Here is a 25,176-nt window from a genome sequence, read left to right on the forward strand (position 1 = left end):
CCTTGTTACGACGTAAATTGTAATAAAAACGTAATTGTAATACTTGCAGCAAATTGTAATAAACTTGACGTAAATTGTAATAAAAACGTAAATTGTAATAAAAATTGACGTAAATTGTAATACGCAAATTGTAATAAAAATTGACGTAAATTGTAATAATTTTCGTTGCGGTAAAATGTAATAAATGTTTACGTAAATTGTAATAACAGTTTTAATCACTCGTAAATACGCGGGTGTTTGTCTTTCGTTGCATTTCATACATCAAATAAGCTTGTTAGGGCGATAACTCAAGAAAGAAATGATGGATTTTGTTCAAATTTGGTACCAAGGTATATAAATTGCGAGATTCACCGACACAAGTAAAATGGAGTGACCTTGAGATGATTTTGCCAATATAAAGATTGTTAGAGCGATAACCCAAGAATGAATTGACAAATATTAGCTAAATGACGAAAATGATATTCGTCCTGATATATAATGGATATAAACTGTCCTCTGTATCATGTCTTTTCGCAAATATCTTTTGAGGTTTTGATATGTATACATATAAAGTGTGTGGGGGGATGGGGGTCTAACGGGTATATCTAACACACTTGCATGCATGTAGAGTCGGAGAGGTGGGTGGGTGTTCTAACGGGTATAACTACGAGGGACGTTCAAATAGTAGTCAGCCTCACCTAGAATATGATACAAATGCAGCTGTTTTTATGTTTTATTTTTCTACATCTTATCTGTCGGCCTCAAGCAAATTGGTTTTGCTATGTTGCAGCCTCACGATCCCCATTTTGTGAGACTTTGTATCTTGGCTTGGTACTCCAAAAAAACGTAAAATCTGCAATAAAATGCATCACAAACTTCAGGAAACAAAATATGTTATGTTTGAGATTGGTAGAAGTCGGCTAGAATCAAACTTAGATATTAAACTGCACAAAAAAGCAATTTCAAAACTACAATCGCTTGTTCAAATGACTCCCCATTCTGTTTACTGAAAGAACTCGAGAAAGAAATGATGGATTTTGTTCAAATTTGGTACCAAGGTTTATTGACTGGAGATTGGAGATTTACCGACACCACTTGAATTTAGTGACCTTGAGGTCATTTTAAAGGTCACAGCGAAGGTGTAACAGTTTTGCACATGCCAAGCTTAGTAGCCGCGAATTCAGGAAAGTATCAATAGATTTTGATCCAATTTTATATCAAGGTGTATTGGCGGGAATTCCCCAACACCAATTGATTGGGAAGCTTGTGCTCATTTTAAGTTCACAGTGAAAAGTGTTTTGCACATGTCTAACTTTTTAGTGCGAAAATACAAGACAGAAATAATATGTTTTGCTTAAAGGTAGTACCAAGATGCGTTGGGAGTATCGTCTAACGCCAGTCGAATTCAGTGACCTTCGAAAAAATTTCAAGGTCACAGCGAGTATTCTTGCGAAATCTCCAAACCTAATGGATGGAATTTGTTCGCATTTTGTATCAAGGCATCAGATGACAGTTTCGGTAACGTTTTACATAATTTTCAGGGTCAGACAGGGGATAATTGCGACATTCAGATATCGACATGTGGCGGGGGTAATAGCTATGTTTGTGACAAACGCTTTGTCATTACTAATTTTCAAATTCTTGTTAGCATATGGTTTCTATAATTTTATGTTAATTCTACCAGCTGTGAAATTATTCGTGACACGTCTTAAAAAAGCCAGAGATTATTTGTGTATGTTTCGAAAATTAAAGTTAATTGTTTTTTATTATGGAGTTATTTTCAGACAGACAGACAGAAGTTTATTCGTAATATCGGCCTCATGGCCTATAATACAGTCACAAACTTTGGCAGTTTCGTGAAACAGTGGTCATAATTAGTATTGGGATCTTACTTTAAAAACATAATGTAAAAATAGTGCTGTGCAGTATATAACTTGGGGGTTTTTGGATTGCAAAATTGACTGCAGAGTGAGTGGGCCTTTGTAGACATTTTGTAATTGTTTGAAGTAACTGTCTCAGTACCGCTGATATTTGACACATCGGAAGAATACGTGATTCTCAGTTATTTTCGATGTTGACGCAAGGACGTATTTTACGAGCAATAGCTTTCAATAATTTAATGTTATTTCTTTTATATTTTGAAGTTCTTCATAGCATATCCCAAAATAACAGGATATTGTTTGTTTACGCTTTGAAATGTACGTTTCTTCTTCATTTTCGAATTATTTTCAATGTTGACGCAAGGATATATTTGAAGTCAATTTTATGTTTTGATCATATGTGATTTATTATGATTTATGTTTCGATAATACATTCATATATTGCGTTGTCATAGTTTAACCTGGTTCGTATTATTTTCTTCATCATATTACTACATATTATTGTATTTTTATGAGAGGGAATTTTAAGTTCCATTTGCTAAGGATATCATAAATCGCTGGCGCCTGGTTATTTCTTGCCACATAGCAGTCAGTCTGTCTACTCATTTCTTGTATTTGATTGATGCTTTAAAATAAAATGTAGAAATGATACTGAATTGCATCATTTGCTTCAAGGAATCGATCAGATGTGCTCGTTATCAAGGTAAAGTCAAAACTTCTTTCTGTACGGTATACAGTGGAAGTTGACACCTTAATTGTTATGGGTAGACTAAAGAAATCATTTATTTAGTTTCACCGCTCAAAATACAACAAAGAATTCAACGGGTGGCATTAACCTCAAAGAATGATAATAACAATGCTTATAACATACGAGGACAAACATATCGGGAATAATTTGTTTTCATGCGATATGCACCGGGTAAAATATCACTTTGTCATGGTGACATGACATCATGAACAATGTTATGACGTCACGCTGCTTCTAAGAAGCCGCCTTCTAAATACAACGATGACGGGGAGCCTGCCGTTGTTGGGAAGTAGATTATCGCTTAATTTCCGCAATTAAAGACTTCGGTAAGAAATAGAAAATTATATTCGTGACCATAATATGCTAGGTTAACGACCTAAATATCGGCATATCGCTTCTCTGGTTCCGAAAATACCAAGATTAAGGCACTTGTGTTGTAAACTGATATTTATCTTCTATAAAGTTGGCTATATTCGAACCATGAGAAATGTCGTCAAATAATGGCTGATGACAGTTACCAACGTCCCAATAGTGTCCATATATTTTATAAATCTATAACAATAAAGCACAACCTCACTACTTTTTTTGATAAATGACAAAGGATTAATCAACCATATTAAAAGGTTTTCAGGCTTGAAGGACGAAGCTCATTAAAATCTAACATCGGCCAACATTATTGCGATATTTTGTAAATTTCCAGGTAAATCATTGATATATTCAAGGAACACAAATTAACCAAGGGCAGATCCTTGAGGAACCCCTGCAGTAACATTTAGTTTTTCATAATGTTCCATTAACAGAGACACACTGTCGTCTATCAGGGCCCGGTTGTTCAAAACTCGGTTATCTTTTAACCAGCCGTTAAGTACATTTAACCGACTGTTACCTAATAACAGAGGGTTATCTTGTTGTTCAAAACTCTGTTAACTTTTAACAGGCTGTTAACGTGACGTTAAGTTAACACACCTAAGGACCGCCTCTAACTTTTTAACAGTGTGGTTAACTCGCAAATGGACTTCGATATTGGAAATTATTCTGACTGAAGAGTTACATACGAAACTGTATCTATGCACATCATAGGAACTAAAATACATGTTGTACAAGTACATGATGCCTACGTTTCATCTTTTAACACTTGTGGAAAGGTTTATATATGCTTTACTACACTAAATGTGTGAATTTCTTCTGTAAATATTATTCAACAAACACTTACAAAGAATATAACACGTACACCCAATACCCACGTATGATATGATATTGAACAAGGCTTCATGTAGATAATTAAATTAGTTTCATGAAAAAATATCCAAACGATTACATTATGATACTGAAAGTGTAATCGGCGGGATATGGTGATTGTGTATACCCTTATTCTACCGACCGTCACCTCAGAGAAATTGCCAAATACACTCCCATTTTAAGAAAGAGAAGAAGCCAGAAATGCCGATTATTACCGTTGTCGTTCTGCGTGATTTTGCGTCAGTCATGGCGTCACGCAGCACAGAAACTTGACAGTTTCGTGTAAACACATCACATTCCTGTATTGTATCTATTTTTAATTTCCTATTTCTTGCTACTATGCTCTTTCCATGCAAATGGGTGTCTGAAAATTTGAGAAAATGCTACACAGTGTAAAGTCTGAAATTTTCTTTGTTTACATTTCAAACAGGTGTTGTCTTTCGAGCACAGCAGTCGTTTCCACCCCCAATATCTTTCGTTTCACTTTATCTAGACACTTGGTATTGGTGCCAAAAAGACCAGTTGTAATTAGATGCTAAAATGTATGAGGAATTCAGTAGGGCTGGGACGAGTAGGAAACAATGGAATCGAGTACCCGCATGTACGTACCCGAATCGGAATCGAGTACCCGGAAATGTAAGAAATACATTCGGGTCAACTTTCTGAATATTCAATCACGATTTGACAGAGATTATTGCAGAAAACTTAAACAGTTGGTAATAAGACATTAAAACTGACCTCAAGCTATTTAATTTACGTCTGTTTAACCAACATAGAGAGTAACACCATTACTTACATTCCTCGTTATAACAACGAACGTTTTGTTCCTGCTGCTACTGTAACTTAACTACTCACTGCTCATGCACAGATAAATTACAGTCATTAACACTATGCTCCATTTATCGGACAATACCAATGATGTAAAAACCCGAGAATTTTCGGGTTAGAATATGGATCTTCAGTAACCCATGCTTGTCGTAAGAGGCGACTAACGGGATCGGGTGGTCAGACTCGCTGACTTGGTTGACATATGTCATCGGTTCCCAATTGCGCACATCGATGCTCATGTTGTTGATCACCGGATTGTCTGGTCCAGACTCGATTATTTACAGACCGCCGCCATATAGCTGGAATATTGCTGAGTGCGGCGTAAAACTAAACTCACTCACTCACTCACTCAATGATGTAAATGTGTGTTACGTCAAAAATGAAAAAGACAAGCTATTGTCTGCCCTTGTCATTACAGAGCTCTCTCCCTTTCCGGATACTCGATTCCTAGAAATAGGAATCGATTCCAGCTGTACCCGACCCGGATTCGAGTAACCGAGTACCCGTCCCAGCCTTAGAATGCAGTGATTCATTTGTCGTCGCTGAATATGAAATACAAGTGATGTAATTGGCGTTTCAATACCGGCCTTCGCGAAACGTGATTTTGTAAACACTATCCAATAGGGAGCAAAGTGCACTTGGGGCGTTCGTGTGAGTGTATTTATGAAAACATCTGAACACGATTCCAGGTTTATCGGCAACGTTTCAGAATTATTAGTGATTTTATTAAAAAGTGATATCATTGTTAATTAATATGCTATTTTTGAAAGTCTATACTCCAAGTAATTATCCGATTTTGTTTTGATATGTCCGTCTGGCATCCCTTCCCATAGACGGATTTTAATTATAGTTTTACTAATCATTTCAGCAATAGGCCTAATTTCTTTTTCATTCTTCGAATGTTTTAATTGAAGCAAATCATCTTTTAAAAATGATGTATTAATTGATGAAAACTTAGTAAGCATAAACATTGCTCTCGCAACTGATGTGTAGGAAAATAAACATAACAATATTATGTGTCTATTTCTGTTGTGAGTGATATGCAGGCCTACTTCGTAATCACTTTGATTAAATGTTATATTTGAATATCGAAACCTTTTTGTCACAGCGAACACAACACTATCTCTTGTCATATTACACGATAATATTTGGAATTTTTAACTTATTTTATAACAATATCTGAATGCTAATGTTATACACTGATAGGTTCATGTACTATGGCAGAATAGTATTTCTCTGCCGAATCGTAGCAGCGTTCTATAGTACACTTATGAAATATAATACATGTTTTCCGTCCTTGAAGACATTGAAAAGAACTATCTATGCATTAAATGGAGGTTCACCTGATTAATGAGTATCGAGGAAATTATGTTTATCTACTACAGCGTTCTGTAATACACTTATGAAATATGATATATGTTTTCCGACCGTGAAGTCATTAACAAAAATTATGTATTTTCTGCAGTCACTTGTGAATTGAACTAAATGAAGGTTCATCTGATTAATGAGTATCGAGGAAATTATGTTCATCTATAAATTAGACGCAGCTTCATGTTTTTCAAGACATCTTTCCGGAATATGCGTCTGTGAAGGCGTTCAGATAATGACGATATTGCACAGTACTATTCATGAGATTCTTGTCAAAAGTAAGGTCGGATAATAGATCGATTTTATTCAGCAGTGTTGGCCCTGGGGCCTATAGTACGATTACAGTTTGGTTACTTGCACGTGGTGCTAGTAACATATTACGTTTCTATTGGTATTGAATGCATATTTCAGATAAAAGCTATGGTATTAATTACACAACATCTATATTGTTTGATGTTAAAAGATTTGGCAATGTGTGTTCATACATTACAATTTTTGACAGACTTGGCAAATAAATAATAAATGATATTGATAGCATCTCCACGACTTGGCCATACAGTCATGACAATTTAAGGAGTGAAAAGTGAGCGATAGGTCTTGTGGGAATTCAAAGATTCATTACAGGCCTGTTCTATTATTGCAAAACTGGTTTTGGTTTTTTAAACTGGTTTCTCCTGTTATAAACGAGTGTCTAGTTTCGGATACATGGTTTCAAAGCGAAACTAGTGTCTAGTTTTATAAACGAGTGGATGGTTTCACCATCCGGTTTCAAAATGGATACCAAAAACAATATCTCAGCTACTGTATATGTGGAACGAATTGGATGACAGCATATGTTTTTTCATTTTATCAGTGAATTAACACGTAATTAAGAGATGAGATGCTTTTGGAGGTAAATAATTGCGTATATGTAATTATACTGTTACAAGTAATTATATATATACAAGTTACATAAAATAGCAATGTTCAATAGACGGGGGTTTTAAATAATAATTTCCTATTTTCTCAATTGATTTTTATCATTATTTCGGTTCCAAAAACTGCTGCTCTATTTTGCCACCAAGATCAACTGAACTTGGCGCTCGGAGATGGTTTCGAAGTTTCAGAACCCAGTTTTAGGTTTCGACATAATCGAGGGCATGGTTTTCCCGAAACCAAAACCGGTTTAGCATAATCGAATAGGCCCTAAGACTGTAGCCGTCTAAGCTTAACTCTGTGTGTAACATTTATACATTTTCTATCCACGGACAACATGCTTCTAATATTAATATTATTTTCATGGATTTATCATATTTTATCTATAGCTGTGCTATAGTTTTTCATTAAAATGTCTTTTCTGTGGCTGGAATTGAAGTAAGTCCCACACAGAGCTGGGATCATATGTCTTTGAAATATAAATTATGCAAACGGCTGGAAGCTTGTGTTCCAATACAAAACGTTCGTAACGCTACGACATTCGCATGCCTATGATAAACTATAGAGTTGGCCTCAACCATTGACTGGATTACATTCTCTTCGTCAGCAGAGAACTTTCGACTTCTCTTTTTCCTTGGGGTGCAGGCGACAGTATGCGTTTCCATTATTGGTAAACCAGAAGTAAACAGAAAACGGAACTTTTGGATATATGGAAGCTAACCAGTGACGTTAACCACACTGTTAAACTTTGACGGCGACGTTAGCTAACGGCATGACTAACCATGTTTTGAACAACGCATATTTAACGTTCGGTTACCTAACGGCCGGTTAAGGATTTAACCGGCCGTTAGGAGTTAACCGGCGGTTAAGATAACCGAGTATTGAACAACCGGGCCCAGATAGATAGTTAGTTAACCAACTAAGTACGTTTCCACGAACACCATCATTTTCTAATTTGTGCAATAAACCTTTATGCCCTGCCCTGTAAAAGCTTTTGAAATATCACAAAACAGCATACAGTAAAGGTGGTGATTATCTAGGACTGAGCATATATTATTATCATAGTTCTAAAATACGTCATATTTTCCTCAATCTTATATAAATAATTGTGACTTTATAAAATAGGACTAAACAGCACATTTTGTATATTTTATTCAATAAAGAGAATACTAAACGCTGTCTCAGTTAGTGTTGATCTTCGTTATCCAAGATGTAAGATAATTAACATTATGTGTTAAGCTTTAAGACTACATGCATGGTCCGTCCTACGTCCAACGAGGCTGGCGGTGAGAGGACGTGAAATTTGAAAGCTCTGACCCCGTGGTGAATATCGATAGTTAACTAAGTTAATTACGCTCTGATCGCCTTTAAATCTTCATATATTGCATCTGTATGAATTGTAAATACTATCTGTACACAAAAAGTGAAGTTTGAACGTTCTGATCACTTACTATGATGGCACTCACAACAGACGAGGATTTCGTCTCATCTGTAATGGCGTCTCAAGTCCAAGCTTCCAGTGTGGACATGGAGACTGGTGATAGTGGCCGCAAACGACGCCTTCAACAACATGAAGACGGCAACATGGGCATTGCGAATAAGAAAAGCAAAGGTGAGAGCAATGTGATCATTGATGAAGCCAAATCTGAACTTTATCTTGATGGTGATGCACGACTCAGTGACGTAGTAAAAGCAATGAATCTTCTTACAACAACGCTAACCTCACGTATGGATAGTTTTGAGGATTGTATGCTGAAGAAGATAGAACGTTCTTTTGATAGGAAACTAAATGAGATCAGAGAAAACATGGCTGTGAGAGTGAAAGAGGCTAGGTTCATGATAGAATCGACCGTATAGAGCAGACGACGTGTGACACAGACGACAGTGTACGTCAAGAGCTCAGTGACATACGGAAGAAGATTGATGACACCCCAGAAAACTCTATCAAACTGAATATCGTGCTGAAAAACATTCCTGAAACAGAAAATGAAAATGTCAGCAATAAGGTGAACTCTGTTATCAAGGATGGGTTGAAAATAAGAAACATTACAGTCAACAGAGCTGTGAGAAAGGTGTCAACAAATCCACGCTACCCTGGTGTTGTTGTCGCTACACTCAAATCAACGGCAGACAAGATTCAAATCCTGAAAGCAAAAGTTATGCTCAAGGATACAAGAAACTTTAGAGACATATTCATATCTTCTGATAAAACGAAACAACAGAGAATATATGAATCTAATCTGAGATCCATCGCTGCAGCGGTAGGCGAGGATAGACTCACAGTGAGAGGTACCCGTCTGGAGGTATCAAGGTCGCGTGATGACAACACACACCGTGGCGACAGAGAGAGAGCACGGAGCTACGATGTAGGTGAGCATGACATTGACAACTCCGAGCGGTCCGACACAGCACGTGCAGATGGTGAGTGGCAGACTCAGAGAAAGTATGTCAGGAGTGATCGACAACAGCACGGGGGGCGGGGACGGCGAGTATATGGTAACCAGTCTGAACAGGAATCTTCGTCTGCCTGGGGTAGACCCGGGGGTAGGAGATAGGCCCACTGCGGGTTTTGGAATGTCGCCGGCTGGTCTTGTGATGTACATAGCAGTAACTATGCATTACGACGTGATCTTTTAGCCGCGCGTGGCTTGGACACAGTTGGGATAGCTGAAACACACTTGCGTAACGATGAAGAATTGATTTTAGAAGGTTATGAATGGTTCGGCCATAACAGAAGATTACTTCACAAACGTGCTAAAAATGGTTCTGGTGGGGTTGGTTTTTTCATCAAAACATCTTTTATGTGTCATTTTAAAGATATCTGTACAGTCGATATTACAACAGAAGGTATTATGTGGTTACGCTTAACAGATAATTGTAATGCCAAGTTTTACTTGGCTGTGTGTTACCTCCCCCCAGATAACTCGACGAGAAACATTTGTGCTTCTGACTTCCTAGACACTTTGCTGTCGCAAATCTTGGAATACCAGTCACGAGGTACTATCCTGTATATATGTGGTGACCTGAACAGTAGAGTCTCAGACCTGAGTGACTATATAGAGGGTGTGGATGTGATCCCTGAAAGGCAGGTCATAGACTATGTGAATAACTCTCATGGCAGAAGACTTATTGACTTCCTTATTGACTGTAACTTTTGCATTCTAAATGGAAGGAATACATCAGTCAACGACTATACATATGTATCCACGAGAGGCGCTTCTGTCGTAGATTACTGCCTGATCCCGTATGAGACTTTGTGTGACTTTAGTTGTTTCCAGGTCCTCAGACCCACAGCTCTTGTAGGGGATACTGGGGCTGAGAACATTGACTCCGACTTACTGAGTAAGCTTGATCACTCACTACTACAGTGGATGATGTCAGTTGACAATGTGAACATAGACTCTCAGCTTTTAGAGAACCGCCAAGAGTCGGTATGTGTGACACACTTTGACACATCGAATGTGCCAACAACTTTTTTAGAATCAGTTGAATGTAAAAATGAATTAAATGCTATTATTTCACAGCTTGAGGGACCGGCTGGTGACCTTGACCAGTGCGCAGAGAGATTGACGAACCTGGTGCAGAGAGAGATGCGCACTAAGTTAATATCTCGCACCTATGTTGTCTTTGGTGGTAAAAGTAATAAAAAGCGTCGCGTAAGAAAGCCTTGGTGGAATGATGGTTTACGTGTGTTGTGGAATGATATGTGTGAGGCAGAGAGAAAGTGGTGTAAGTGTAGAAGTCGGGGGAACGAGAGAGAGTATCTAAAGCACTGTTTTGTGAGAAAGCGTAAGCTGTTTGACAAAGGGGTGCAAGCTGCAAAACGTGCGTACGTACGAGAGGAAAGTAAACGTTTGGATGAGATGTGTGATAATAATGACAGAGAGTTTTGGAAGAAGATTGGTAAGGTTGGTGTTGGTGGTGAAAGGAGAAAGCAGATCCCCATGAAAGTGTACATGGAAGTGTGTCTGAAAATTGTGCAAATGTTTTAAATAAATGGCGGAATGACTACTGTGAATTGCTGAATGGGAATACTGGTGTGCAGAAATGTGCCCCGAGGTGTGAAAATGATGAATCTCACGAGAGGCATGTCTTGTTTGACGCTAAGATTACTCTGTTTGAGGTTACGGCAGCAGTGGATAGAAGCCACAACAACAAGGCGCCTGGTGTTGATGGTATCCCTAGTGAGTGCCTTAAGTCACAAAGTGTTATCAATGCATTACATCATATTTTCAATGTGTGTTTTAATACAGGGAAAATTCCTGCTACCTGGGCTACAGGCATCATTAATCCAATACCCAAGTGTTCAACTTTAGATCCTATGGATCCTATGTCATATCGGGGTTTGACCCTTACCAACTCTATGTACAAACTGTATTGTAATGTTCTGAATAGTCGTTTACAGTCCTGGGCTGACTCTACTGGCGTTTTGAGTGATATGCAAAACGGATTTCGGAAGAAGAGAGCCACTACTGATCATATTCACAGTGTTTGTTCGTTTATTGAAAATAGAAAATGTAATAAAAAGGATACTTTTGCTGCTTTTATTGATTTTAAGAAAGCGTATGACTGTATTTATAGAAGAGTGTTGTGGGAGAAAGTAAGTGATATTGGCGTGAAAGGGAAAATGTTTTTAGCTCTTCAATCAATATATGATAAGGTAAAATGTAGTGTCCGTATTAATGGTATGTTAACATCGTGGTTTAATGTTAATCAAGGCTTAAAGCAAGGCTGTCTACTTTCTCCAATACTGTTTAATTTTTTCATTAATGACTTGCTTAACACACTGGAAGAGAGTGGTATTGGTATTTCTGTTAATGGTACTACTATTGCCGCCTTGGCCTATGCTGATGATCTTATCCTGCTTGCAGAATCATCAGAGGACTTAAATAATATGTTGTACATTTTAAACAAGTGGTGTGTGGATAATGGTATATGCATTAATAATGATAAATCTAAGATTGTACATTTTAGACATATTAGTGCACAAAGAACAAGTGCGGTTTTTACTGTTGGTAACTCCGTTTTAGAAATTGTTAATAGTTATAGCTGTTTAGGCCTACTGCTCACAGAACATCTTGACTATAATGCTATGGCTAAAGCAGCAGCAAAGTCTGCTAACAGAGCTTTAGGCCTTCTTAGTTGTAAATATAAGGCACTTGGAGGAATGGAATCCACAACTTATACAAAGTTATATGATACGATGGTGTGGTCAGTTTTAAGTTATGGGGCATCTATATGGGGACATCGAGAGGTATCCGCAGTAAATGCTGTCCACCATCGTGCTTTGAGATTTTTTTGGGGGGTGGGTAAATATGCTCCTAACGTTGCAGTGAATGGAGACATGGGATGGATACCTCCAATTGTTAGACAATGGATATGTATTGTTAGACAATACTGTCGTTTTAGAAAAATGTCTTTTAGAACAAATAAGTATGTATTTATATGGTCGGAGAGTTGTGCGAGTGGATGTGTGAGAAATTGGAATTTCCGAGTAAAAGCAAGGTTAAATGAATGGGGCCTTAGTGTGGAAGCTGATGTTAATGTTAAACGGGTATGCGAGAAGGTGCGAGATATTTGTATGCAGAAGTATGTGAATGATTGGTATGATTTATTACACAAGCCAAGCGGTAGAACGGGAGGTAATAAATTACGAACGTATCGAATGTTTAAGGATGTGTATGGCTGTGAAAGTTATGTGAGTATGAGTATGCCCCGTTCTTACCGCTCTGCCTTCTCCAAATTCAGATCAGGTACTGCTCCTCTGCATTTGGAAACCGGCAGATATACAAATGTGAATGTGAATGAGAGGGTGTGTTTTCAGTGCAGTGAGAGTGTTGAGGATGAAAGACACGTTCTGTTGTATTGCCCTATGTATGATGATTTGCGTGAAAGTTTATATGAAAATGTCTGTTTTAGCTATCCCAACTTCTTAGATCTTTGTGATGATGATAAGTTAGTTTTACTTTTTAAACACCATGTATATTTCAGTGCCAAAACCTGCTTTTATATCTTGCAAAGAAGAAAACATATTTTATACGGATAGATTTTACACTGTATGTACCTATATAATTATTTATTATTTAGTATTTATAATGTTTTTAATACATTAGTCTCTCATAACCCTTAAAGGGTGGCTCACTTATATGCTATATTTTATAAATATATTTATATATGTATTTTATGTGAGGTGAGACTGAAATAAAATATCTGTCTGTCTGTCTGTCTGTCTGTCTGTCTGTCTGTCTATAATCTGTCAGTATCGATATACGCTCGTTTTCATTCTTGATAAGCTTCATGTACTAATTGTTAAGACGACATGTCCGGAGAGAGAAGTAAACATTACTCTATGATAACACGCTCTCCGAGAAAACTGTTAGATAATTTTGGTCATTTCTGCACTCTCAAGTCTTTCAAAGCTACGAGGTAATCTTAAGATTTAGATAGTCAGCAGTGTAGATTAGCAGCATTTGTAAGTATTGTTTAAAGAAGTGACCACTGAACGCGCGACCATATCACAAACTCTGAGAGCATCAGTGGTATATATAACGGCCTTTATTCGGGGTATTTCACTCATGAAATGCACCGAATAAAGACTGGCCACTAATCGATGCTTCTCTTGGTTATTTGAAGGTAAGCCATGTTCAGTTCATTCATTGTATGTTCTTAAATTATGTTCATATTTTCTCTGTTTTCTATTATGTTCCATATTGTTAGTTTATGCCAATATCATCATTTAAACTATGCAGTATTGAATAAGTACAACAAGGAATGTCTGTATCATAGTTGTGTCAGACCATGTAGAACCAATCTAACAATCTTACATCAAAATAGTTTACAGTATAATGTAGTAACGTTAAGACATAATATAGGTTCAGTAAATCACAATTACATATGATCGGGCTCGTGGAAGCAAAGCAATTCTTGCGCATGTGTTGTATATTTGATTGCGTGTTTGCAATGAAAGTGAATGTCAGTGAATGTATATCTAAATGATTATTATATGTGTTTAACTCAAATGTTCAATGCTACCTTTCATCAACCAATGTTTAAACAATGTACATAATATGTGAGGTTACAATACGGTACACGCAAAACTACTGAGCACACATAAACCTTGTTGTTTCATTCTGTTGCTCTTATATTGCTACGTTCTCAGTACTGTAAAGCTTTAAGTATGTATATGTGTACTTATTCAATAACATGCCGTTCGGCATATGATCTTTAGTAATTCGCGACAGTCTAGATATTCAGATGTGGTCATATGATTCAACTAGCAGACTGAACATTTATATTATTTGTGTATTCTTATTATTCTGCTTAGGTTGTATTCTGTTGGGATGTAGCAAACTATATAAAGCCTATCATTTACGACTTCCATAGAAGAATATTTTAGCAATTGATAGCACATGTACTAAGTGTCTTACTGAACAGTTACCTCATCATTCTCTACGCATATTTCTCAGCTGCGCTACATCATGTGTATTATGTTTCCAATATAATATGAGGTGTCCTCACTTCCGTGTAATCTTGGCAATTGTTTATTGTAAGTTATATTGTCAGTAAGGTTTATCTAATTATTAATTCACATGATTTTCATATTATGTATTAATTGTCCAAGTTTGAAATAATGCTGATGTTTTATATAATCACTCATGAAATGCACCGAATAAAGACTGGCCACTAATCGATGCTTCTCTTGGTTATTTGAAGGTGTTGCGGTCCCAAGCTCATTCCCCGACAACAAATTCTAGGTATTATAATTATCCTAGACCAAATATAAACCCTAAAAAGGTTACTATAAGGTCAAGGTTATTATATTATGATAAATGTCTATGTTGAGATGTAGTAGAATGACTAGCAGTAAAACCTGACTGGAATTTACTTAAAACGTTATGTTCATGGAAATGGTCATGCACATGCTTTACCATTATTCTTTCAAGGATTTTCCAAGGGATAGGTATTAAACTAATAGGTCTGTAATTAGTTGGGAGGGATGCATTTCCTTCTTTCAAAATAAGAGTAACATTACCCGTTTTCCACAATGTAGGAAATACAGTACTAGTCACTCAGTACTATATTATACAACAAACAACGAGGTTCAGCTATAGATGTACAAATTCGTTTTAACACTCTCATGTTAATGCCATCAGGTCCACTAGATTTGTTTGCTGGTAAGGTCTTATCAGATACCTCCTTTTTTGTTGTCGCATACTTTTGCGTTATTGAAACAAATGTGGACAACTTAAAGCTGATGTATGGCATTATTACAGCAAAGGCTGAGCGGAAGGAGAAATAACATGGTTCCGGCACTGTGAGACTATTAAGGAAGGTCACATGCAGCGCAATAATATTCCAATTATGTACTGCCAAAAAATATTTTACAGTAGTGAGCTGAATAGACTTAAGAATTACGAGTTGGTACGTGTGGCATATTTGGCTGTGCTCTAAGAGAGACATCCTCGATCATCTCCAGGGTATACGTTACGATAACTGTCCACTATACCCTGGATGCATCCACGGCTTAGGGCGATGATTTTATTACCTCCCTTGGCTGGCTCCTCATTCTCACAGTAGCCAATCAGCTAAGCCGCCGTTACAACCGAGCTTGTCAGTGTCAACAAGGATAGCGGTCGCAGTCGCGAAGGTTTGTTCGCAGTGCCACTCAGATTTTTGGGGAAATAATAAAGACAAATTGACAGATCTGAAACCTTAAAAAATATATGACAGAACTCCTTCTACTTCTTTCAGAGTACCTCTGCATCAATTGTGTTGCCAAGTTTTAACGGTTAGATAATTTAAGAAGCGAAAGTGAGTTGTGATTGGTACGCTCAACTTCCCAGCGTAGGCACCTGATTGGATAAAAAGCCAGCCAATTGAGGTAATAAAATCATCGCCCTAAGCCGTGGATGCATCCAGGGCATAGTGGAGAGTGATCGTAACGTATACCCTGGAGATTATCGAGGATGTAAGAAAGATAAAGTGCTATTCTATTGGGACAGCTAGGGACACTTGAGAGGACAAAGAGTCACCTCATCGCCCTTTGTTCACCACTGAACCTTTTAATCCCTCGAAACAAGCACCTCACAAGATCTGCCAACACCGCAGACAAGACGTAACTGATACTGGTAGCAAGAGCGAGTGCAGCTTAATAAGGCCTGTTAGCTTGCGTAATACTGCTATCTTTGTCAGGCTCTTTTGGTGATAAGAATAATGAGTTCACGTGGACGTGCAGCACTTTGAATACTCGTATGATATACTCCAGTAGAAAATTCATATAACTATATATATATATATATAACTATATATATATATATATATCTGCGGATATATATATATATATACATATATATATGTCTGCGGATCTAAGTCGACCATATCAGATTAATGTCTATTAATATATCGCTCATCTCCTACGTATATACGAGATACAATGTATTAAGTACTACGTAGGGGATAATTTGTCCTACGTAGGAGAAAATATGCCTTACGTAGGAGATATTAAGTCCTACGTAGGAGATAGTGAGACCAAACATTTTTTTCAGCGTGGCCCTACTACGCTTCCGTAGTACTAAACCCTAACTTGAAACTCTACATATTACTGTAAGAGACAGTTATCATGAACATAGAACCGTTCATAGAGAACCGTTCTCTGTCAATTTTGTACAAGAGGTGGTGCGTGGTAAACGTATGAAGTAATATCCGTTACATGTTCAACACGAATGGCGTTATGAATTAGCTTCACAATATCATCTGCGACTGAATATCTTCGATATTCACTGCGAGATCAAAGGTAACAAGAGTTTTTAAAACTCCCAGCGTTGTTGAGTGAGTGACTCAACATGGATTTATGCATAAACACCATACAGGGCATTGATTAGATTCATGTTTCCAAAGGAAAGACCAGCACGAACAAACACAGGCGTTCACTACACGCTCTCGCTTTATGACATATACGACGACAGATGGTTGTTGTCACAACATGTACTCAGTGAGTTTTCAATAGCAAAAAACAGTCAGTAGTTTACAAACTAAATTAAAAAAGCAAGGTTTCTTTTTATCCACTATTATGTATCATTTAGCATGTGTTAAGTTGTAGAAACGCTACACTTCAAAGAGTAAATAAGCACAAGAACTTCTATTTGTTTTCCGTTGTCAGATCACATAATGCCAATGTCATCGCTGGGCGTGGGACGGAAAGTGACTGAAAGCAAATCAGCTCGGAAAACTTTCTGCGTTTCAAAGACAGCTATTTAACATTAATGGCTGGTGTAAATCACATAATGCCAATGTCATCGCTGGGCGTGGGACAGGAAGTGACTGAAAAGCAAATCAGCTCGGAATAGAAGCTGTGTTTCAAAGACAGGTATTTAACATGAAAGACTAGTGTAAATTTTCCAGTAATGACTTTTAAATAACGATCGAAATGGGTTGACCAATATGAATAATCTCTCCATATATGCCTATGAGTATGAAGTCAAGTACATGTAATGCCTTGCAAATGGTATTATTGATAATTATAACATGGCAAACGTTCAGCCATTATTTGGGCGGTGGGGGTAGCCAAGTGGCTAAAGCGTTCACTCGTCACGCCGAAGACCCGGGTTCGATTCCCCAAATGGTTACTATGTGTGAAGCCCATTTTAGGTGTCCCCCGCCGTGATATTGCCGGAATATTGCTAAAAGCGGGTAAAACTAAAGTTGACACGATTTATCATCAATGAAGATCTTACCGGACCCGAGCAGCGCAAGCTCGAAGGGCCCGCCAACTGGTCTTGTATAAGAAAGTTGAGGCGTCATGGATGACCAGCGGGGTCATGCATCCTCATTAAGATGGGGGACGGGCCTGCGAGAAAGGTGGCCAACAGCACTTCGATGAAGTGTGCGAGTCTACTAAACTCAAGGTGGTGATTAATCTGAGTCAAGACAAATGAATACTATTACAGTCATGAGATAACTTGTTTGAAATACCCATAATGCCCTTGCACGATCTCATGAACAGTTACTGTCGATAGTCATCATGACTCCATGCTTTACATATGTTAACATCAGTATAACTGTGCATAAAACTGTGTTGTTTACAGTAACATTGCGCTTTTGCAGAGATTCACATGTGATGTAAATGAACAATTTATATGATTTAGATGAATATGACAATATGCGCTCATGAAGTTGTCAATGCCCCATTCACGTCGTCAGTCAGTGACACTCACCGCCAGATGTTAACGGTGAACGCGCTGCGAATGTTGTGAAGCACGTGCACGTGAGTGTGTGGGATGCACGAGCAGTGTATCCGTGCTCTACATGCTATGTAACGGTTCTGTCTACTACAGACAGACAACACGTACTTATAATAGATAGTCTATACAAGTAAACTGTGAGCTTCCTCCGATGATAACGAGTCCCAGTGTACCAACTTGATTTTTATGAATACTATGATTTTGCTTGCTTGATTCCTCATTTCATTAAAATGCACATACGAATACACATTTGTTTGCATCTCTAACCAGGTGTTATCTTGAATACGAGTGGACGTTGCTATTCATAGCATTGACTACATGCATAATACGTTGTGTAGTATATGTGCAACATATACAGTATTGCAGTATACATATTACAGTAAGGGCTGGACAAAAGGGCAAATGATATCGGTCTGTGACTGTGATACAGACTGGGACAAGGTATGGACAACCAACAATTTGGACAACAGACCATTGTTTGGGTCTTTTAATTGTAAATATGATTCAAATAGCTTAACCTAGATTTCGATATCCTTCGAATGTACATTTGGTTGAAACTGGAAAATATACATTTACCCCGAGACAAGAACGAATGTTTACATATAATTCAAAAGTATGACAGCACGAGTATCCATTTTGTCTTTTGTCTTCTACCGGTCCCTACTAGACGAACAACTGGTCTCTGAAATGAACATATTTTACAGAAAAAAAGTTCATAGTAAAAAAGAGAAATATAATAAAAAGGAGCCCTGAGACATTCTCCTGAATCTGTGGAAATCTAAACTTGCCACATTTTCTAGACTTGCGTGGACTTGGATATATGTGGTTAAGGGTCTGTATGACAAACTACGTCCCTACATACGCTCAATCACAAGTGTCTCCAGGTCACGGAGAATCATTGCTGTAGGGGCTCGTATTGCAATTCTCGTGCGTTTGCATGTGTTGTTGACGCGGCATGGACGCCTTGTAACGTCACTATTTGATTATGATTCACAAAAACATGCTCATGATATGGTCGGAATCATGCCACGGATTAGCAGATATTTATCATGAAAACAAGTTTTTATGTAAGTGGCTTGAAACTTGCTTTTACAAAGGCCAATAGATTCGATCACAATACTTTTCATTTTACAACTTCTTTTCTCTTAACATGCTGACCTCAAAACTGATTTAAATTCTAATCGCTGATTAAAGAGTAAGACAATAAATAGTATGCCAAATTATCGTTACCATGAAACTGTTGGATAAAATGTCTAATCTACCAGATATATACTTGCTTTGTGGGGGTGATTTTAATGCTCGGACAGCTACGCTTCCCGACTTTGTTGATGATGACATAATATATCATACGGAAAGTAAAGATCATTCCATGTGGGATTTCATATTGGATCATTTTAACCTGGAACGGTTCTCCTGTGACAAAGTCGTCAACCATTTCGGTAGATGCCTCTTAGATTTATGTAGCATTTTAAATATACATATTGTGAATCGCAGATGTGGTAAAGATTTTAAATTAGGGGATTTTACATTTATAGGTTCAAATGGCACAAGCGTCATAGACTATGTCTTAGCTTCTGCACATTTATTTGACAAAGTGCTAGATTTTGCTATACCTACTAAAGCAGAGTCCTCTCACCTCCCGTTAACCTTAGATTTACGTGCGCATCACCCACCAGTACAGCCAAAGACTATGAGTGGTAAATATAAATCTGATCATGAAGCATACAAATTTGTTTGGAATAGCAAGATGTTGTCGCAATTCAGAAATAATCTACTATCGGATGATATACAAGACTTATTTGATAAATCTGTTGGTGTAGCATTCACTGATATAAGTCAATGTGTAGATTATGTCGTAGAAGCATTGTGTCTAGAAAAGACGGATACGCCCCTTTTCAGACAAAACATAATACGAATATCTGGTATGATGAAGAATGTAATCAATTAAAAAAAGAACGGTGTAAATTTCTTAACTCCTTCCGAAAAGATAAAACCTTGCAATCCCTGGAGAGATATCACAAAGCTAGAAACAGATATAATACAACCTGCAAGGAAAAGAGAAAGGCATTTATGGAACAGAAAAGAAAAAACCTAGAAAATAATATAAATGATGCCAAAAAATTCTGGTATGAACTTAAAACACTAAATCCTAAGAAAAGCCAAAATAATAACATTGAAATCGACGAATGGTTCAATTACTTTCAGTCATTATTCTCTCCCTGTGATAACAACCCAGATCCAAATAGACAAGACTATGTGAACGATACTGAGTCTACTCATATTACAGGTGTAGCCCCCGACATATTGGATGCCCCAATAAGTAGAGATGAAATACTTAACAGTATACAACATCTAAAGTGTAATAAGTCACCAGGATTAGACAACATCCTCCCGGAATTTTTCAAATATTCATCTGATCTTTTACTTCCATATCTTGAGCTTATTTTCAATATTATCCTCGACATTGGGAACTTTCCTGAATCTTGGTCAGTTGGCATTCTTGTTCCAGTCTATAAACAGGGTGACCCTAATGATACCAATAACTACCGTGGAATAACTGTACTTAGTATATTTGGCAAGTTATTTACTTACATTATCAACAAAAGATTAGTTAAATGGACTGACGTCATGGATCAGATATACGAGGGTCAAGCGGGCTTTAGGGTGGGATATACAACAACAGATAATATCTTTATACTGTATAGCCTAATACAAAGATACCTCAGCTCAAAAGGTGGAAAGTTCTACGCACTATTCGTTGATTTTGCAAAGGCTTTCGATTCTGTGCAGCGGGATAAACTATGGAGACTTCTACAATCGCACGGTCTTAGTAGTAAAATGAATAAAATGTTGAAGAGTATATACGAAAATGTTAAAGTGTGTGTAAGGAATCAGTATGAATTATCTGAACCTTTCATTAATGAACTAGGTGTTAGACAAGGCTGTATTTTAAGCCCTTTCCTTTTTACGTTTTTCATTAATGAATTAGCGATACAAATATGTGACACATGTACTAATGGGATTCAACTACACCCAGATACAATACTTTGCCGATGATATTGTACTATTCTCTAGTACTGTTAGCGGTTTACAGAAACAAATAGATGAATTAGACAAATTTTCTGACCAATATAAATTGTGTGTAAACAGAGACAAAACCAAAATTATCGTCTTTAAGAAAGGTGGAAAGCTCTCTAAATTAGAAAAATGATATTATAAAGGGCAACTACTCAAAACTACCAGTGTTATAAGTATCTTGGTGTATATTTTTGTAATAGCCTTTCCTGGTCCAAACACACAAAACAAGCGTCAGCACAAGCCTTGAAAATCCTAATCGGTGTTGGGTGAAATGTCCTTTAACACATTCTTTAAAATATTCGATATGAAGATAAGTCCAATACTTCTATATGGCTCTGAAATATGGGGATTACAACAATATGACAGTATTGAAAGAGTTCATTTATATGCATGCAAAAAGTTTCTTGGTGTAAAACCGAACACATGTAATAGGATGGTTTACGGAGAATTAGGTAGATTCCCCTTGTTTATATACTCTTCCATTAAAGCCATAATGTATTGGGTAAGATTACTGCATATGCCACGCCATAGGTTTCCGAAAAAATGTTATGATATGATGAAATTGTATGACGAAAATGGGAAAAGGAATTGGGTGAGTGATATTAGGGAGTTGTTGTACAAAACTGGTTATGGTTATGTGTGGTGTGATCACAATGTTCAGTTGCATACCAATTTTATCATATCATTTACACAAAGAATGAAAGATATCTATTTCCAGTCTTGGTCGGAATCACTACTTCTATCCACAAAATGTTTATACTATAATCAATGGAAATCGGTCATACGTTTTGAAGACTATTTAGCAAAAATCGGCGTAAAGAAGTTCCGTATAGCTCTCTCTCGTTTTCGTTGCTCTTCCCATGAATTATTTATTGAAACTGGCAGGTATGCAGGTATACAAAGAGAAAACAGAATATGTCAGTTATGTAATATGAGTACTGTTGAGGATGAACTACATTTTCTTCTAATCTGTCCTGTTTATACGACTCTACGAACAAAATACCTAAAGCCATACTATTATAAGCATCCAAATGTAAGAACATTAATTTCACTATTAACAGATACTACCACATCAATATTACAGAATCTGGCAATGTACATCTATTTCGCTATGAGATTAAGAACAAGTATTGTTGCAGAAAAGAATTTATAAATGACTTCTATCTACTCATGTAAACTCTAAATGTACTACAGGCCAGTGGCCTTTTGAAGTACTGAAATAAAGATTGACAAATTGACAACCCTGTGATATTTCACCTTATGTAAGAGAGTAATAAATACGATGCTAGGTATGGCAGTACTACTGCAGCTGATAGTGTATGTCGTAAATTTTAATAAGTTGCTTCAACGCTATCACTAATCACTAGGTATGTATACAATTATATGTGTGATGGAGGAGATCTTGCGTCGCTAGTTTTCTCAATAATCTGAATACGTGTATGTAGCGTGAAACCGGCGGACACCTATAGAAGAAAGTGTTTGCCCTACCTGTAACAACGATGTCCCTTGTATATAGAAGGGATATAATATGGGGATGAATGGCATGTACTTTTATCTTGGCCCGTTTATGAAGATAAATACTGCGATCTTTCACAATAATCTCACTGGCTATCAGATTGAGGGTACTTTTTAAACATAACTGGTATTTCAATTATTGTATTTATACAGTAACATTCTTCAAACGTTCTCCACATACGTCCGTCAGATACATCGCGCACTACCCCTTTCTCTTTTGATCTCTCAAGCGACTGTTACAAGTTCGGAGAATCCTGGTCAAAGTTGAAACGTCTTAAGACTATTCCCTACTATTCTATAACATGCACATTGTGCCTAAAATGGGTAGAGCTTCCGTTCGGGGGAATATCAGAAGGACAGCGAAACACTTGTCTCCAATGTTGTAGAAGACTCTCCACTTACTTAGGAAAACAATAACCCAATGAGATATTGCATTCATGTCGGATTCAATTTTTTCGGCCCCTATCAGATGTGAACTTGAACATGCAAGGTCTGCGTCTATGTCAGACTAAAGGTCTACGAGTTGTTTAGCAGCACTGGGGCGTAATAGTCATATAGGCCTGCTCCAAACAACGGAATATATATCTTTTGAGAAGGACTTCTCCGACGGGTAAAGGTACAGCAATGCAACATTACGAAAAATCTGTTTTTTTCACTATTTTTCATTTCATGTCTCACAGAATATATAATTTGATGGTCGAGAGTTTTTAATATCGCTCTAACTTAGTCGAATTAAGTCAAAATGAGCTGAAATTTGTGTCATGATGCTTATAAACATATACACTCATTCATTTACAACCCCAAACCATGAATTCTGAGCGAAATTAAACATTCTCGCCCATGGGCCAACATATTTTTCGCCCATGGGCGAGGTTTTTTAATATCGCCCTAAGTTAGTCGAATTAAGTCAAAATGAGTTGAAGTTTGTGTCATGATGCTTATAAACATACACTCATTCATTTACAACCTCCAAAACATGAATTCTGAGCAAAATTAAACATTCTCGCCAATGGGCCACTGTTCGCCCATGGGCCGGCCGATGGGCGAGCGAGTTTATATCTAAAGTTTTCGCAATTTTTTTTTTTTTTCATTTTTTCATCCTTGGCATATATTCAAAACAACTGCATGTTTAATTTGATCAAATCACTTGTCAGAAAGTACCCACAGTGCGGAGAGTTTCTGGACTTTTGTGAGTCCAGAATTAAATTGTGACGTGTTAATGACATTTGTTATACTGTTCACACAGCGATGGCTAACAGATGGCAAAGTCTTGCCGCCATCAGTAACATTTGAAACATATACAAAATATTCATTTAATGTTTGAGCTTTATCCAAATCTGTAAAAACTGAAGGTATCCCAGAATCATCAGTGACAAGAAGGGGAGTGAGCCCCGATGAAGTACTAACCACCTGATTGAGTAGACTGAGGTGATAAATAGTTATCAAAATTAGAATAAAAGTTTCCCTTGGCTATTCTTTTCAGATAATTTACTTTATTCCTTTGCTTTTTGTATTTAAATAGCTCAGAAGTATTCAGAGATCGAAATGCTTTTTTCCTTAGACGTACTCATTTCTTTAAGTATGTTACGAGGGGCGTTGAAAAAGTAGTAAAACTAACTATATTCTCGATGTCCAATGTTTGAAAAGAAGCTTCCATTTTATTTTGAAGGAATCATTAGCAAAGTCATATCCAAAATTTCATGTGGGTAATGTGGTTAACGAGATATTAGTCATTACATCATTGGGGTATTATGTTTCTTGCAAATTTGCAGAAAATGGAAAACGATCTCCCATTTGGTATCTAGTAATAGTAATAGTCCGCTTATATGGCGCTCACATCCAGGCACATTGCCTGCTCACGGCGCTACGTACATTACTATCCCCGATCATAGGACACTATCGTAGTTTCCGATACTTTTTCAACTCCCTGGGGACTGTACAGCCATGCTGCCTGTTAGGCGCAATGAACTAAACACTCACATTGCCAGCACATACTCACGGGTACCCATTTTACAGCTGGGTGAACTGAGACAGTGTAGATCTAAGTATCTTGTCCAAGGATACTACGCAATGTGCCCATCTCGGGAACCGAACCTCGGTGCCTCCTCGAAACAGGGCCTTCAGCGTGATAGGCAGACGCCTTACAACTGCACTATTGCGCTATCTCTTGGGATAATGGTATACCCTCAGATAGTATCATATAAAATATGTTCAGCATAGTATTGGATGACTTCCCGTCATCATCAACATTCAAAGATTTGGATTGCTTGATTTACATTTAGACGGGGACTGTTTTTTTTTAGGACACCCTCACTTTAAATTTTCAAAAACATTGTGTCCAGATATACAACATATTGAGAGCTGACACTTGTGTGACCATTCAGTA

This window comes from Haliotis rubra, unplaced genomic scaffold (assembly GCF_003918875.1).
Source record: "Haliotis rubra isolate DU_JTF1 unplaced genomic scaffold, ASM391887v1 Scf29, whole genome shotgun sequence".
Classification (NCBI taxonomy): Eukaryota; Metazoa; Mollusca; class Gastropoda; order Lepetellida; family Haliotidae; genus Haliotis; species Haliotis rubra.